Source organism: Rattus norvegicus, chromosome 6 (assembly GCF_021556685.1).
Source record: "Rattus norvegicus strain SHRSP/BbbUtx chromosome 6, alternate assembly SHRSP_T2T, whole genome shotgun sequence".
Classification (NCBI taxonomy): domain Eukaryota; kingdom Metazoa; phylum Chordata; class Mammalia; order Rodentia; family Muridae; genus Rattus; species Rattus norvegicus.
Window position 1 is genome coordinate 59,870,330 of NC_141539.1, and position 18,208 is coordinate 59,888,537.

At 38.7% G+C, this 18,208-nt stretch overlaps 1 long non-coding RNA gene across 1 annotated transcript; it reads right to left on the reverse strand.

Moving 5' to 3' along the window:
• Positions 1-1,028: 1,028 nt before the first annotated feature.
• On the reverse strand, positions 1,029-11,728 carry LOC148005201 (uncharacterized). The gene is made up of 3 exons (XR_015623464.1): positions 11,537-11,728; positions 2,145-2,193; positions 1,029-1,613 (listed from the first exon to the last, which is right to left on the reverse strand). It is a non-coding gene; the product is annotated as an uncharacterized LOC148005201 (long non-coding RNA).
• Positions 11,729-18,208: the final 6,480 nt, after the last annotated feature.

Below are 18,208 nucleotides of genomic sequence, written 5' to 3' on the forward strand. Positions count from 1 at the left end.
AGCAGTCATGCTATGGAAATACGACTTGGTATGAACTCCCAATTTTATTTTTGTAGAGAAGAAACAGGCTTATATTAAAGCAGCTACCCCTGACATCTTAGGCTCTGCACAACCTTGCATGATTGGCAAGATCTCAGAGCATTTAATTTTATAGGTTACTTGTGATACTGAAAACTATAACATTTTAAGTTATAATCATGTGCATTTATATTAGAGTATAAGTAATCATGTGCATCATATAAGAAAAAATATTGTTTTAGATTTTTTAAATTGTGCTGGCTATCAAACACAGAGTCTGACACATGCCTGAGACGTACTTTAACATTGAATTCCATTCCAAGGTCAGGAAAACAATGTCCAAACTTCAAAATAATTTTAGCTAAAGGAGTGATTGTCTTTTAAATTACTTTAATATATGGGTCATTAAAGTATACTTAATATATGGATTCCAGGATAGATGCTAGATTCTTAAACTACTTCTGTATATATCCTGTTGCAAATCACATACCTTGTATCATATAGTTTTGAAAAATTCCACTGCACATTTGTGAGAGAAAAATATAACATCTCCCAATTATTATAAACATGGCTTTGGCCTCCTCAGTCAGATGCCGTACTGAGTAGTCTCAGTATATACTTTACTTGAATATGCAAAAGCTTATCAAAGAACAAAAATGGAAAGTGGATTTTATTAGTCTTGGGCCTTAGTTTCTCTTCCTGTTGTTGTATTAAAATATCCCAACCAAAGCAAGTCAAAGAAAGATTGTTTAGCTCAGAGTTCCAGATTACAATCCATTCTCTTGGGGAAGTCAATGGAATGGGAATGTAAAGAACATGTCACATCATATTTACAGTTGAGGTGGGATGATGGGGAGGTATTTATGCATGTATACATACTACTGTTTTTTCTACTTTTCCTCGATTCAGGAGCCCCTGCTTGTGAGCAGTGCTTCCCACAGTAGATGTGTTTTCTCATTTGAGTTAACATATTCAAGAGAATCTCACACATACATTCACAAAGGCAAAACTAATCTAGACAATTTTTTATTAACATTCCCATCCCAGGTGATTCTAGACTGATGGACATCTGAATGAAAGCAGATATTAATTCAAGATCCAGTAAAATAAGAACTCATTCCTTGGGACTGAATAAAACTCATTCATTGCAAATGAATATCATTGCAATTTTGAATGGTGCTGGTTTGACTAATGTTTTATTTTGGAAAAGTGAAGAATTCTTTTTCCCATTCATTTAAAATTATCTATGAGGCTTGTAAGTTTTTACAGTACATAAAGTTGTTTCACAAAGTGTTTGATTTTTAATGGCCACCTGTACTAGCTACCTAAGTGTTAGCATTACAAATCACTAGGAAAAAGAGTTTGAAACATTAGAAATGCATTCTGTGATACTGGTGACCAGAAGCTCACAACCAAGGGAGGTTCTAGAACAGTTGGTTCTTCCTGAAGGTTTTAAGGAATGGTCTAGTCCATGCCCCTCTCCATGACTTTGATGGTCTCAGAAAGCCATGGAATTTCCAGGGCTGTAGATATCTGTCCTCACCATTTGGCTTTTTCCTCAGTGTGTTTGTACCACAAATAGTCCTCTTCATTCTCTTAGAAGAATAAAAGGATTACATAGTCAATCATCCGCCCTAAATCTGATATCTCTTATCATAAAATGTTTAGTTACAAAGGTCAAAAGTCTATTTCCAAACAGGTCTCTTTTATAGATATAAAATGACATTTTTGGCAAGAGAGGCACAATTCAGTCCACTCCTCAGAATTCACATTATATATTCTTGCTTTCCATGGTAATATTTGCAGAAATACAATGTGAATGTCTTCTCTAATATTTTGTCTGAAGGGCTACAGTTGTTTTATTTCAGAATATTTATGAGTTTTAACTAGGTATTCCAAATCGTAGTGAATAAAAAATTTACTGAACGTATGCAGCCACTGCCTCTAATAAGTCAGGAAAGGTGGCCTACCACCTGGATTACAGAGCTAGCCACATCCTTAAAGATTACAAAGTCAATTGCTGCCAAACAAAGACCTTAAAAAACTCCAAGAAACTTCCATTTGGTAATAATTCACCCCCTAGTGATTCAGCCTGATGTAAGGATTTGGTATGAGAGCTATTATACCTTATGGTGAAATCTGATGGAGAGGAATTCTTGGACTTGGCTTCCTGGCCTGGGGATAGAAAAATAGAGGCTTTAAATAAACGTGTCATCTGAGATTCTTTATGAAAATATCCAGGCAGATGCTGCTCTGTGGCCTTGGTGACTCAGGGAACTGAAAACAAGGCCTAGCAGTCCCCATGGCAAAGACACACACTGACACACCTATGTAAATAACGAGCTCAACCTAATAGCCCTGTTTTATTACCAGTCGTATTCTTTAAGATTATTATGGTCACAAAGGGGTTAGGCTGTCAAAATTAATGTGAAATATTTTAAATAGGCGAGGAAGATTTGTTAGTGTCATGTGTAATCCTTTGGTTTGTGTTATCAGGACCTTTAATTGTCTTTGTGCTTTTTTTAAATTCTTTATTTAAAAACTGGGAGAAACACAATATTCTTAAAACAAAGAATTTACAATGTTTCAATGCTCAACAAAAAAGTCAGTATCGTATCTTTTATAGGCTCTTTAATATTTCCCATTGCATACATCTTTGGTCTTTGAGTTCTCTTTTGGGAATATAAGATTTTCTGAGTCCATCATTTATTAATAGTTAAATAGTTATATCCTATATTAAAGTGAATAAAATATAAAAATTCTCCTTTTTATATCTATTAAGTACTTGTAAAATACAAGGTATCAAGAAACATTAAATTGAGCTTCTCTGATTTGTCTTGGAGACACAATCTCATAGCCAAATTATTGGTCCCAGATTCTTAGAATCTTTTTGCCCTATCTTGTGGTGTTCCCTGAGACATTTGCCTGTCAATAATCAAATATGGAAGGTTAAAACAAGAATGAAATTTTAACTTATTTTTCCCAACACAGAAATTTTAATTGATTCTTTGAGGAGTTCACCATATACACCCCTGTTACCTTCACTTCCCAGTCCTTGTCTCTCCATGCCCTCTCCTTCCTATGATCTCTCCCCCTCCCATCAAAAAAAAATCAACATGTAAATTGACCCATTTTTATCTACTTGTATAAAGCTCAAGCCCAAGTGGAACAAAGACCTGCATATAAAACCAGATACAATGAATCCATTAAGAGAGAAATTGGGAAATAGCGGCGAACACATTGGCACAGAGGAAAATGTCCTGAACTGAACACAAATAGCCCAGGCACTAAGATCAACGATAGAGGAATGGGACCTCCTAAAATTGAAAAGCTTGTGTAAGACCAAGAACACTGTCGTTAGGACAAAATGGCAACCTACAGATTGGAAAAAGAACTTTACCAATCTTACATCTAATAGAAGGTTAATATCCAATATGTACAAAGAACTCAAGAAGTTAGAATCCAGAAAGTCAAATAACTCTATTAAAAATGGGGTACAGAGCTAAACAAAGAATTCTCAGCTGAGTAATATTGAATGGCTGAGGAGTACCTAAAGAAATGCCCAACATCCTTGTCATCAGGGAAATGCAAATCAAAACAACCCCAAGATTCCACTTCACACCACTCAGAATGGCTAAGATCAAAAACTCAGGTGACAACAGATCCTGGGGAGGATGTGGAGAAAGAGGAGCACTCCTCTATTGTTGGTGGGATTGCAGACTGGTACAACCATTCTGGAAATCAGTCTGGAAGTTCTTCAGAAAATTGGACATTCCACTACCTGAGGACCCAGCTATACCTCTCCTGTGCATATACCCAAAAGATGCTCCAACATACAACAAAGACACGTGCTCCACTATATTCATAGCAGCCTTATTTATAATAGCCAGAAGCTGGATAGAATCCATATGTCCTTCAACAGAGGCATGGGTACAGAAAATGTGGTACATCTACACAATGGAGTACTACTCAGCTATTAAAAACAATGACTTCATGAAATTCATAGGCAAATGGATGGAACTAGAAAATATCATCCTGAGTGAGGTAATCCAATTACAGAAAAACATACATGGTATGCACTCACTGAGAAGTGGATATTAGCCCAAATGCTCAAATTATCCAAGATACAATCCACAGACCACGTGAAGCTCAAGAAGAGGGATGACCGAAGTGCGGATGATTCACTCTTTTTTAAAAAGGGGGACAAAAATATTCATAGGAGGGGATAGAGAGGGAAGTTTAGAGCAGAGACTAAAGGAACAGCCATTCAGAGACTTCCCCACATGATATATATATACATACACACACACACACACACACACACACACACACACACACACATATATATATATATATATATATATATATATATATATATATATATGGTTGATGAAGCTAAGAAGTACATGCTGACAGGAACCGGATATAGATCTCTCCTGAGAGACACAACCAGACCATGTCAAATACAGAGGAATGTTAGCAGCACACCATTGAACTGAGAACAGGAACACTGTTGGAGGAATTAGAGAAACAATTGAAAGAGTTGAAGGGGCTTGTAACACCATAAGAACAAGCATGCCAACCAAACAGACCTCCCAGGAACTAAACTACTACCCAAAGACTGTACATGGACTAACCCAAGGCTCCAGCTGCATATGTAGTAGAGGATGACCTTGTTGGGCAACAATGGAAGGAGAAGCCGTAGGGCCTTCCAAGGTTGGACCCCCATTTTAGCAAAATGCCGGGGGAGTGGGAGGAGGGAGGGGGAAGGGAACACTCTTATAGAAGAAGGGGAGGAAATGGGATAGGAGGCTTATGTCCGGAAAACCAGGAAAGGGAATAACTTTTGAAATGTAAATAAAAAAATTATCCAATGAAAGGAAAAAAACCCCAAAAACTCTAAAAGAAAAATAGAGAGAATCACCATTAAAAAATATCTCCCATGCTCATGGATTGGCAGGATTAATATAGTAAAAATGGCCATTTTACCAAAAGCAATCTACAGATTCAATGCAATCCCCATCAAAATACCAATCCAATTCTTCAAAGAGTTAGACAGAACAATTTGCAAATTCATCTGGAATAACAAAAAACCCAGGATAGCTAAAACTATCCTCAACAATAAAAGGACTTCAGGGGGAATCACTATCCCTGAACTCAAGCAGTATTACAGAGCAATAGTGATAAAAACTGCATGGTATTGGTACAGAGACAGACAGATAGACCAATGGAATAGAATTGAAGACCCAGAAATGAACCCACACACCTATGGTCACTTGATTTTTGACAAAGGAGCCAAAACCATCCAATGGAAAAAAGATAGCATTTTCAGCAAATGGTGCTGGTTCAACTGGAGGTCAACATGTAGAAGAATGCAGATCGATCCATGCTTATCTCCCTGTACAAAGCTTAAGTCCAAGTGGATCAAGGACCTCCACATCAAACCAGACACACTCAAACTAATAGAAGAAAAACTAGGGAAGCATCTGGAACACATGGGCACTGGAAAAAATTTCCTAAACAAAACACCAATGGCTTACGCTCTAAGATCAAGAATCGACAAATGGGATCTCATAAAACTACAAAGCTTCTGTAAGGCAAAGGACACGGTGGTTAGGACAAAACGGCAACCAACAGATTGGGAAAAGATCTTTACCAATCCTACAACAGATAGAGGCCTTATATCCAAAAAATACAAAGAACTCAAGAAGTTAGACCGCAGGGAAACAAATAACCCTATTAAAAAATGGGGTTCAGAGCTAAACAAAGAATTCACAGCTGAGGAATGCCGAATGGCTGAGAAACACCTAAAGAAATGTTCAACATCTTTAGTCATAAGGGAAATGCAAATCAAAACAACCCTGAGATTTCACCTCACACCAGTGAGAATGGCTAAGATCAAAAACTCAGGTGACAGCAAATGCTGGCGAGGATGTGGAGAAAGAGGAACACTCCTCCATTGTTGGTGGGGTTGCAGACTGGTACAACCATTCTGGAAATCAGTCTGGAGGTTCCTCAGAAAATTGGACATTGAACTGCCTGAGGATCCAGCTATACCTCTCTTGGGCATATACCCAAAAGATGCCCCAACATATAAAAAAGACACGTGCTCCACTATGTTCATTGCAGCCTTATTTATAATAGCCAGAAGCTGGAAAGAACCCAGATGCCCTTCAACAGAGGAATGGATACAGAAAATGTGGTACATCTACACAATGGAATATTACTCAGCTATCAAAAACAACGACTTTATGAAATTCGTAGGCAAATGGTTGGAACTGGAAAACATCATCCTGAGTGAGCTAACCCAATCACAGAAAGACATACATGGTATGCACTCATTGATAAGTGGCTATTAGCCCAAATGCTTGAATTACCCTAGATGCCTAGAGCAAATGAAACTCAAGACGGATGATCAAAATGTGAATGCTTCACTCCTTCTTTAAAAGGGGAACAAGAATACCCTTGGCAGGGAAGAGAGAGGCAAAGATTAAATCAGAGACTGAAGGAACACCCATTCAGAGCCTGCCCCACATGTGGCCCATACATATATAGCCACCCAATTAGACAAGATGGATGAAGCAAAGAAGTGCAGACCGACAGGAGCCGGATGTAGATCGCTCCTAAGAGACACAGCCAGAATACAGCAAATACAGAGGCGAATGCCAGCAGCAAACCACTGAACTGAGAATAGGACCCCAGTTGAAGGAATCAGAGAAAGAACTGGAAGAGCTTGAAGGGGCTCGAGACTCCATATGTACAACAATGCCAAGCAACCAGAGCTTCCAGGGACTAAGCCCCTACCCAAAGACTATACATGGACTGACCCTGGACTCTGACCTCATAGGTAGCAATGCATATCCTAGTAAGAGCACCAGTGGAAGGGGAAGCCCTGGGTCCTGCTAAGACTGAACCCCCAGTGAACTAGACTGGTGGGGGGAGGGCGGCAATGGGGGGAGGGTTGGGAGGGGAACACCCATAAGGAAGGGGAGGGGGGAGGAGGATGTTTGCCCGGATACCGGGAAAGGGAATAACACTTGAAATGTATATAAGAAATACTCAAGTTAATAAAAATAAAAAATAAAAAAAATGTATGTATGCATTAATCTGCGTGTTTTTATGTACACTGAATGATAAATTATGCCCCTAGATGCCTGAGTTCAGCACCAAATCCTTGAGATTGAAGTCACAGCAAGTGTCTTTATCTCTTAGTCATTTTTTCATACCCTATGTTTGTATTTCTGATGCCCGTTTGTAATAAAAATAATATATAACCTGAGTATTATAGTTTTGAAAAACAAAAAAGAATTACAGATAACACTTATCTGTGCAAGTGGTCATTCTAATACTCAAATGCGATTATATTCCAAAGAAAAGAAAATAAAGCTAAAATTACAATATGGAAATTTTCAATTTAAGTCAATCCCATGAGGAATAATGTATTCCATATTTATGAAGAATTAGCATAATTATCCCTCCATTAAAAAAAGATTTAATCAAGGAAAATGATTCAACTTTATTGAAATGCATTGTCACATATAGCATTAATTTTTACATACATATCTAAGTATTCTTTTGTGAAAGATCATACAGAATTTATGAAATCTGTATTATATGTATTGCTTTTGCCAGGTTTTATAGAACTTTAAATAATTTAATTCCCAAAATAGGGTTTTTTCTTGGTTGTGAATATACTTACATAAAATAATTTTCCTAAGTATTTGATTCTATGTGTCACTTGGAATGTTTAATATATGTCCTGACATTACACTCCTTTTCTGTTTAAAGAAAAAACTCTTAACATTTTCTTTGTTCATTAATTCTCCATTTAATATTCTACTTCTTCCTTATGGAAAGTTTGTAGCCTTTTAGCTAGACCTCAGAATGTCAAATGCATATGCTATAATACAATCATCTGAGGCCCAGCTGCACATGGCATTGAGCTATTGTCCATACTGAGTGAGGTAGACATTGTAGAATTGATAGCATGTTTTTCCTGATCATAACTTGACCACCTGTGATGTGACATTAGGATTCTGTTTGATATCAACTAATCCTGCATAAAGGTATATTACTGTATCCAGAAATCAAAAGCAAATGTTATCTTCTGTTAAAGACTACAGCTTTTGAGATGATTATATCATTCTCAGAGAGGAGTAAATAAAAGCAAATATATGACTATTTTAGTACATATATTTTAAACTTAAAAAAAATGAAGAATGTTCATCTACTGTACGTGCAGGAAGGTCTATGGAATTCAGTTGGTTTCTTTTTTTTTTTTTCCCCCGGAGCTGGGACCGAACCCAGGGCTTTGCGCTTGTTAGGCAAACACTCTACCACTGAGCTAAATCCCCAACTGATTCAGTTGGTTTCTTTGTTGGTTAGTTTTAAGTTCTACCACAGGACAGCAGCAGAAAATGTTTACCACCATATCTTGATGCATTTGTAGGACTCTAGGTTATGATTCAAGTAGTATGTAAACTACAGCATGAACCTATTGACAAAGGGTGTTCACATGCAGACAACTCCATGTCTTAATACTTTGGAAAATCCCAGGAGATCTTCACGAAGTACACTGATGACGCGTTTGGGAAACTCAGTTACAGGCACGTGAAAGCAGCCATCACTAGCCATGCAAGACTCAGCCACACTTTCGTCAGGCTTGGAGAGATGAGCTTGCCCGCAGCACTGTGCAGACTGGTGAACAAATTCAATCTGCCACACTGTTGCTGCACTTACTAAAATGCTAGGCATTTGCACACCCACATTTTTGAGTTTTACCATTGTTGCTGCTGTTTGTGTTTTTGTTTTGTTTTGCTAGTTGACAAAAACTATTGTCTTCTTGGAAAAGAAAGAGGGAATGCCAATTGAGGAGTCACTTCCATTAGTCTGGTCTGTGGTGCATTTTCTGGACTGTTAGTTGGCGTGGGAGGGCCCATAAGATAGCCACGCCCATCATGGTTGGTGCAATGCCTGGGCAGGAAGGCCTAAGTTGTACAAGAAAAGGTAGCTGAGTGAGCCAGGGGAGCAAAGCAATAAAGCAACATTTTTCTGTGATCTCTGCTTCAGTTCCTGACTCCAATTCCCACTTGAGTTCATGCCTTGACTTCCCAATACTATGGAGTGTGAACTGAAGACAGGTAGGTTGATTTTGGTCAATTGTTTTGCTACAGCAAAACGAAGTTAGGTAGAATAGAGGCTCTGTAAAATATTCCCTACTTCTCAGGGTTCTTCTTAGGAAGTGTCTTGGGGTTTCATTGCTGCGAAAAGACAACATGACCGTGGCAACGCTTATAATGGAAAATAGTGAATGGGGGCTGGCTTACAGTTTCCAAGGTGTAGTCCATTATAATCACGGCAGGAATTATGGCAATATGCAGGCAGACATGGTGCTGGAGTTGGGGCTAGGAGTTCTACGTCTTACTCCAAAGGCAGCAGAAGGAAACTGTGTCCCACACTGTGTAGCATAAGCATACCTAAAAGCCCACATCCAAAGTGACATATTTCCTCCAACTAGGCCACCCCTACTTCAACAAGGCCATACTTTTCATTACTGTCTGTCCCTGTGGGCCAAGCATCCAAACACAAATCTATTGGGGGCCATTCCTATTCAAACCATCAAAGGAAGTAAACTGCATAGCAAAGGCTTAGTTACAATGCCTAGAAGATTAAAAAAAATAACATTGACTTATGTTTGCCATGCAGTGATTTATGAATATGTTGAGTTAATTCCACTTCTCAGTAATGTTATGAAAAAGCTGATTGGAAACCAAACGAAGAAGCTGGCTCTGGGTTAGAGGCAGAAAGCCTCTCATGTTAGGCATGGCACGGTGGCAGAGTGTAAGGTAGCTTCATCACATTTGCAGTCAGGAAGCAGAAAGACAACCTTCACCAGGCTTTTTAATTTACTTTCTTGCTGAGTCCGGGCTCCTAGCCTTGGAGGGGTGGCCCCTTGTATAAGGGGGTTTTTGTCTCATCAACCATAGCTTTTGGATGACCTTCACATACACAACCAGAAGTGTGTCTTCTAGAGGATTTTAAATAAAGTCAGGTTGACAATGAAGATGACGTATCATAAGTACTGAACACTGGGATTCATCTCTAATAAATCACAAATTTCCAGTCTGTGACTCTTTTCTCTTTAACTAATTCAATATCATTCAGGTATTTCTTGATTTTTATTTCATAGAAAATTATTCAAACCAATATGATACAAGATTTCTGTGGATTGTGCAGCAGGAGACAAAAAAAATCTCTTTGCTAACAGAGGTGAATAGAATTGAAAACTAATAAAATTATGGCTGATCGTTTGTAGCGATTTCCTATATTACCACTTGTAAGCATCTGAGGAGGAATAAAGGTTAGAGCTCAACTAATGCTAATACTTTTCATTACACTCCACTAGCCAGCCCCTCGGGCTAGAAATAGTTTCTACATACAAAATGTAATCAGGAGGTATTTGGTGTGGATAATTGATTGGTCGGATTAGAAATATAGATATAGGAAAGGAAATATGGTTGTAATGTTCATTTTAAAGGTCAAATTTTGTATTATTTTAATATTTGTAATTTAATAAAATTGTAAGTATATAAACCCACAAACCAACATATATATTTAGGTGTTCCACAGGTCTGTGAATATTTTAGTTTTAACTCCTCAGCATGAAATCAGTGATATTTTAACACATGTGTATGCATACATGCACACACAAAACTTAAGAAAATATTTTCTCCCAACAGACTTGTCAAATAATTATATCATGTATCAAATTATGTCTAAAAAATGTTACATTCACCTTTGGCTATTGATCAGGTCAATTATTTGCCTTTGACTTTATTCCGGGGGATTCGAGTTCCTGTGCCTAAATGCCCAATGAGAGAGTTGAGGCCTTTGCACATTTTCGAATGTGATAGGCATTGAGGTTTAATGTCTCTCAGAATACTTCTAATCCTCCAGAAGTTGGAGCTTAGCTAAAAGCGCAGAGCCAGGGGTATTTACTTGCTAGTCACAACACATACTACACCAGCTATTGGTTTTCACTTTAAGCTAGAATAAGCAGTCAAATGTAATCTAAAATTTAGTCTAATTAGCCTGCATACCAAGTCCTGAGGAAATATGATAAGGTGGTAGTACCTTCAGAAAGGAATTGCTAAACAGTTTGGATTGGCCCCTTTCCTCATGACCGTAGAAGTCTTGTAGTTCTCATCTTACTGTTCTGATTAGTAGCATTTGCAACACTCATTCAATCCTTCTTCATTGAAATGAACCTTTCTCTTGGCTTCTGGAGTGTGTACGTGTAGTGGTCTCTTGCTCGCTCTTTTACTTCAATGGCTCCTCTTCTGCTCTCTTTCCCTGATTTATGTTCATTTACCATCTGCTAAGCGTTAGCCAATTCAACAGTCAGTCTCTACCTGTCCTTATTCCAAGTGATTTTATCTTTAATGCAGCTTCTAATTCCTGTTCAGGTGACTTTCTGATAGAAATCTTATAAACTGGATCCCCATGTTAAAATACATACCAAGCCATTTACTCGGATTTCTTCATGGGTCTCTACAAATCTGATTTTTATCTGCTCATTCACTTCAAACTTTAACACTGTAAACTCCCAGTTTGAACTCCTATCCTTGCTGGAACTTGAAAGTAACACAGTCTTAGAAAAAAACTAATTTCTTCACATCATACACGATGGATGAGCTTCACGTCAATGTTCATGCCAGTTATGAGGATCTTCATGCCACAGTCACAGCTATTGTCATGTCACACACAATGATGTCACACATGGTAATTTGCATTTCAGAGTCACAGCAATCTACATGTCATGGTCACATGAAATCTCTGTTATCTTTAAGTCATGGCGTTCTGTGCCTTTCTCTTGTGCTGTTAGCCGATCTTTCAGGGTTTTGGTTCCTGGTTGACGCCTCACTTCAGTCTCATTAAGACACTTGCTTTTGCCTGAGTGTATCATCTTGCTGCTTTGTTGTATTGTCTGGTTTCTCACTCCAGTGAGCCTGACAAAGGGATACACTAAACTCTTGAGAAGAGGCAGATCCACAGGATTTCCCATCATTTATGCGTCCACTGTGTGTATCACAAGTATTGCATTTCTTATTTATTTTACAATCTTATACAGTTTATGAGGTCTAAAGCATTTGGTAAGTCTGTAAATCTGGTAGTTTATCAACTCAACAGCTTCAGAAAATACCTCTGTGTATGTCTTACTTTTCAATCGCTATGAGGAGATACCTGGACCAAGATAACTTGTATAAGGAAGGATTTAATTGGAGCCTTGGTTACAGTTTCAGCAGATGAATTTATCACCATCATGATGAGAAGGTACTCAGCAGTCAGGCATTCATTGGAGCAGTAACTGAGAGCTTACACTGAGAGAGAGAGAGAGAGAGAGAGAGAGAGAGAGAGAGAGAGAGAGAGAGAGAGAGAGAGAGAGACTGAGTCAGAGAGCCAGAGAGCCAGAGAGATACTGGACCTGATGTGGACTTTTGATACTTAAAGCCCACCCCCAGTAACACACCTCCTCCAATACGTCCACACCTCCTAATGATTCCCAATATTGTCCCACCATCTATGAACAAAGCCTTCAAATCTACAAGCCTATGAGATACAGTCTCACTTAATTCCTCACAGTGTCCTTTTCAAAGGACATGGGGGACAGGGGAAGGGAAGGGCCTGGGTAGGAGAGAGGAGGAAATAGGATCAAGAATGGGAGGGTGGCGGGGGACAGGAGAGAAATCCAGAAGGCCGGGAAAGTAAAAAGAAATATGCAATCTCTGGCAGAGAAAGGTAGGGGACTCTCTAGAAAGTCCCAGAAACCTGGAATGTGAGAGACTCTTAGGACGCCATGGGGATGACTTTAACCAAAGTGCCCAACAGTGGACAGAGGGAACTCAAAGAATCTACCTCTAGGAGACAGACAGAACTGCAAGTGGAGGGACAGAGTTACCAACCCACAGACAAAATTTCTGACTCAGAATTGCTCCTGTCTTAAACAACTTAAGGGAAAAATATGGAGCAGAGACTGAAGGAAAGGCAGTCCAGTGACCAGCCCAACTTGGGATCCATCTCATGGGGGAAGGGGTACAGCACCAAGGCCTGACACTATTACTGATGCTATGATAAGTTTAGAGATAGGAATCTAGCAGGGCTGTCCTCTGAGAGGCTCTACCAGCAGCTGACCGAGACAGATGCAGATACTTAGCCCCAACAACTGGACTGAAGTCAAAGACTGCTATGGAGGAATTAGGGAGAGGGTTGAAGGAACTGAAGAAGAGGGTGACCCTCATAGGAAGACCAGCAGTCTCAACTAACCCCACTCACTTGGAGCTCCCAGAGACTAAGCCACCAACCAGGCAACATGCACTGGCTGGTCCAATGCCCCTGGCACATATATAACAGGGGACAGCCTGGTCTGGCCTCAGTGGGAGAAGATGCACCTAATCCTCAAGAGACTTGAGACCCTAACGAAGGGGATTCCCAGGGAATCCCTCTCTGAGGCAACAAGGAGGAGGAGTAGAGTGAGGAACTGTGGGGAGGGCCCAGGAGGGGGACAACGGCTAGATTGTAAATAAAATAATTTTAAAATAAATGAAATAAAACATTAAAAAACAAACACCAAAGTGACACACTTCATCCAATAAGATCTTTCCACACCATCTTATTTTGTTCTCCGTACCAAGGGAAGACCAACAATGCCAGAACCCTGTGATTGCTTTGAGCACTACCTCCCGACATATTGTGATGCTATAGCAAGAGAGAAAAAAAAATATCCAATGTGTTCAGGCACTCAAAATTCTGGCACTAGCCTTGAACTTCAGCCAGTGTAAATGAATAGCTTTAAGATAGTAGCTATTTCACAAAATTAATTAATTGGAATCCACAAGCCAGATGACACCAGTGCCAGAATACACAAAACCGAGCAAAGCTGTAGGTCCGTCTCTGACCACACCAGGGAGGAGAACAGAGTAAATAAATAAAAAGCATGTCCAAGAACTGGGAGAACACCTTTTTTTTACTAGCTAATTTCTGTGTTTTTGAATCCTGTATAATATCTAATTATTTCATTATGTCTGCCTTCTCCTACATAACAGAACCCACTGTGCTTTTCTTGGTATCCTACACAGATCATGATAATCTGAGTGTAAGTTGCCTCCTGGAGTGCTGTGTAGCACCCAGTTACCCTTCAATGGAGCCAAGGTTCTGAATTCTTAAATTAGTGACTCCAGCCAGGTCTCCTCCCTCTGACTCCCACTCCTTCTCACCAAGCCACAACACTATGCTGACTTGTGCTGACTCTATGTGTACTTCTGGCTGTAAGTTCATATTTGGATCCAAACAGTGAGACCTGCTCAGACTCCACAGCATGATAAACCTCACCATCTTGAAGTTCACTGGCATAGTTACTATTTCCAAGAACCCTGAAAGTATGAAACATGCATTACACATTTATGGAGTATGGCATTCTTCCCTAGAAGAACATCCGTAGTCTGCATGCAAGTCTAGGCTTGGTATGCTTCACTGGGGGGAAAGGGGCAGTAGAAGTCTCCATTTCAGTTCAATAATAACATTTAATTTGATTTTCTCAAAATATTATTTTCAAAATGAAAACATATAAGAGTGAGGAGATAATATATCCCACTGAAATAAATTTAACACATCTTACCACGTCTTCACATTGGTTCCAAGTAACACAGGGAGGCTTCCAAAACAAATGTTGCATGTAAGAGCTATTGATGATAAAATTATGTCTTTTTTCTTTTTATTGTGTCTAACAGAACCAAGTAGAAAATACAAGTAGCAATGAATGCTTAAGCATCGGTTCCTAAGTGAGGAATAAACTCCTTAGAGCTCTGTGAACTTTGAGAACTGTAATACGGCTGTTATTGTAGATATGAATCTTGTGTTTACACCTTCAAAGCTGACATAGTAACCCAAAGAAAAACAAGAACTTCTATTCATCTGGACACACAACTCTCTGGGTAGTACTAAATAAAGTCAATGAACAAGTGTGGTAGGAAATTTCAAAGAGATTTTTAAATTTGATTTATTTCCATTCTCATGAGTGTTTTTTCCTTTTCTTTCCTCCTTGTAGCATGTCAATTCCCTTCTCTCCATTGTCAGATATTCACCCTTTGAGAGTGAAACTGTGACAGAAGTAAAGGGTGAAAAGATGTGCTTGTGTAATATCACTTGGGATCATTAAAAAAAAAGCATTTACTATTCAGAAGAAATTTTATCCATTGATGAACTGTGAAAATCATGGACTACAGAAGGGGAAACCAGCCTTGTCCCTTCACTTTCTTGTCTTTGAAAGAGAAATGGTTGCCAGGTCCCAGGAACCAGGAATGAGTGGAACCTTTGAGATGAGCAAAGGAAAGGAGGGGTCTCTGCCTCAGAAACTTCTGCCTCAGAACAAGAAATGGAGCTCTTTGCAAGAGAAATGAAGTTGCCTTTCCTGAGGGGCCACACAAAGAGCAGGAGAACAGACAAGAGACAGGATTTTGTTGTTGTTGATGTTGATGTTGTTGTTTTTGTTGTTAAATCTCCTAAGCCCTTGTCATATTGGTGTCAATACCAGGAATTCCCGCTGCTTTAAGCCATGGATTCTTTAGCTGAGGTGTCTAAACTGTATTCTCGGCAACTCAGTAACTTTAACATAGACCAAGTGCTTTCTTTACTAAAATTCTAAAGGCTCTCCTTGGAATATGTACTTTGTTACTGATTTTGACTAGAACACATGTGATTTTCCTTTGTAGAAGAGACTGTGCTATAGTTTTGGTTTTTTTTTTTTGTGGATTATATTTTGAAACTATCTAAAATAAGGACTGGCTAGTTACTGTCTTTCTTTAGTAAAGTTAGAGTTACCATTTGGCAAACATTCTAATAATGACAAACAAAAGATCAGATAGCCTAATTTTATGTAACATGAAAATATATCTCAATGCAGAAAAATAAAACTCTTAATAAACTGAGTCATACATGTTGTGATCATTGTAGTAAGAATGATACAGACAAGCGTTAGACTATCTTAGAAGGAGCAGAGCAGCGCATCTCATGCATTGTTCAAATATGTCCAGTCTTACTATGCATCTATCATTATATGCTACACAATCACACTTGCTAATGAATTAATTCCCCCTCAGACAGAATGGCACAATGGACAGTTTAATGTGTTTTGGTTCAAACACAATCTTGAAGGTTTCAGTTAGAAAATAATAGCATAAGACAAATTGTGTCTGATGAAGAAATAACTTGTGTATAAATCAGGATGAGACATTCTCTTTATTCCCCTTAATAGAAGAAAGACTAGATTTTCTTACATAACATTCACATGACCTACGGAATACCTATGGCCAGGCAGCAAAAACTAATTTGAATAAATAAACCCAGATGATAGTCTTCAGAGATTAATCTTTTAGACACAAAAGGGACATGGTTAGTTTTAAACATCCCCCAACATTTTAGCAACATTTCATAATCTGTTGCCTGTTGTTACTAACCATAAATACTCTTTTTCTCTATTTTTTCTTCCATTTTTATTAAATTGGGTATTTCTAATTTACATTTCAAATGTTATTCCCTTTCCCGGTTTCCAGGCCAACATCCCCCTAACCTCTCTTCCTCCCCTTCTATATCGGTGTTCCCCTCCCCATCTACCCCCCATTACCACCCCCCAACAATCCCATACACTGGGGTCCAGCCTTGGCAGGACCAAGGGCCTCCCCTTCCACTGGTGCTCTTACTAGGCTATTCATTGCTACCTATGGATTTGGAGTCCAGGGTCAGTTCATGTACAGTCTTTGGGTAGTGGCTTAGTCCCTGGAAACTCTGGTTGGTTGGCATTGTTGTACTTATAGGTTCTCAAGCCCCTTCAGCTCTTTCAGTCCTTTCTCTGATTCCTTCAATGGGGGTCCCGTTCTCAGTTCAGTGGTTTGCTGCTGGCATTTGCCTATGTATTTGCCATATTCTGGCTGTGTCTCTCAGGAGAGATCTACATCCGGTTCCTGTCAGACTGTACTTCTTAGCTTCATCCATCTTATCTAGTTTGGTGGCTGTTTATGTATGGGCCACATGTGGGGCAGGCTCTGAATGGCAGTTCCTTCAGTCTCTGTTCTAAACTTTGCCTCCCTATCCTCTCCTATGAGTATTTTTGTTCCCCTTTTAAAGAAGGAGTGAAGCATCCGCATTTTGGTCATCCTTCTTGAGTTTCATGTGGTCTGTGCATCCTGGGTAATTTGAGCATTTGGGCTAATATCCACTTATCAATGAGTGCATACCATGTGTGTTTTTCTGCAATTGGGTTACTTCACTCAAGATGATATTTTCTAGTTCCATCCATTTGCCTATGAATTTCATGACATCATTGTTTTTGACAGCTAAGCAGTACTCCATTATATAGATGTTCATATTAATTCCAATGGTCTGAACTCGAAGAATGACAAACTCAGAGGATAAGAAGGAAAGCACTTTTTGACTTTATTCATTAAAGATAAATAAATTTTCACTATGTGTGATGCACCTATTTATTTTTTTAGAAATTCTGTAAGATACAGAAAAATAATCGCAAGGAATTCTCAAGGCATGCTTAACTTACATCTATCTATCTGTCTATCTGTCATCTATCATTTATATATCTATAATCTATCTCCTGTCATATATTAATATTTAGAGCAAATTAACCTTTATGTTGCAACTAATCCATCAAAAATCCTCTTCGACATAGTGCAATGGTGTTTTTGAACAAAGTTTTTTCATCAAATCAACATTAGCCTTGTTTCAATTGACCTATTTCTTCATATTTCTTTTTTACATAGTTCTATAGGGTTCAATTAAATATTAATTTGAGACAACTTTTGAGATGTAAATATAGCCAATGCTAATTCAGTGTTCCTATGCATAGTTACTATTTATTTTTATAATTTAATCAAAGAAGACCAATGTCTCAGTTAGCCCTGAGACTAATTTTCACCATTATTTATGATCATAGTTTCCAATGTTTTGTGTAAAACCCCTAGCCAGACACATCAAATCTCAGTGCAGTCTCCATGTGCTGTATGACTTCCAGCAAGCCTCTTCCTTAGCAGAGTACCCGATGTGATACATAATGTGATAGCTTTTGTTTGCTTTTCAGAATATTTAATAGATAATATAAGCATCTATCTTAGCATGCAGTGCAAAT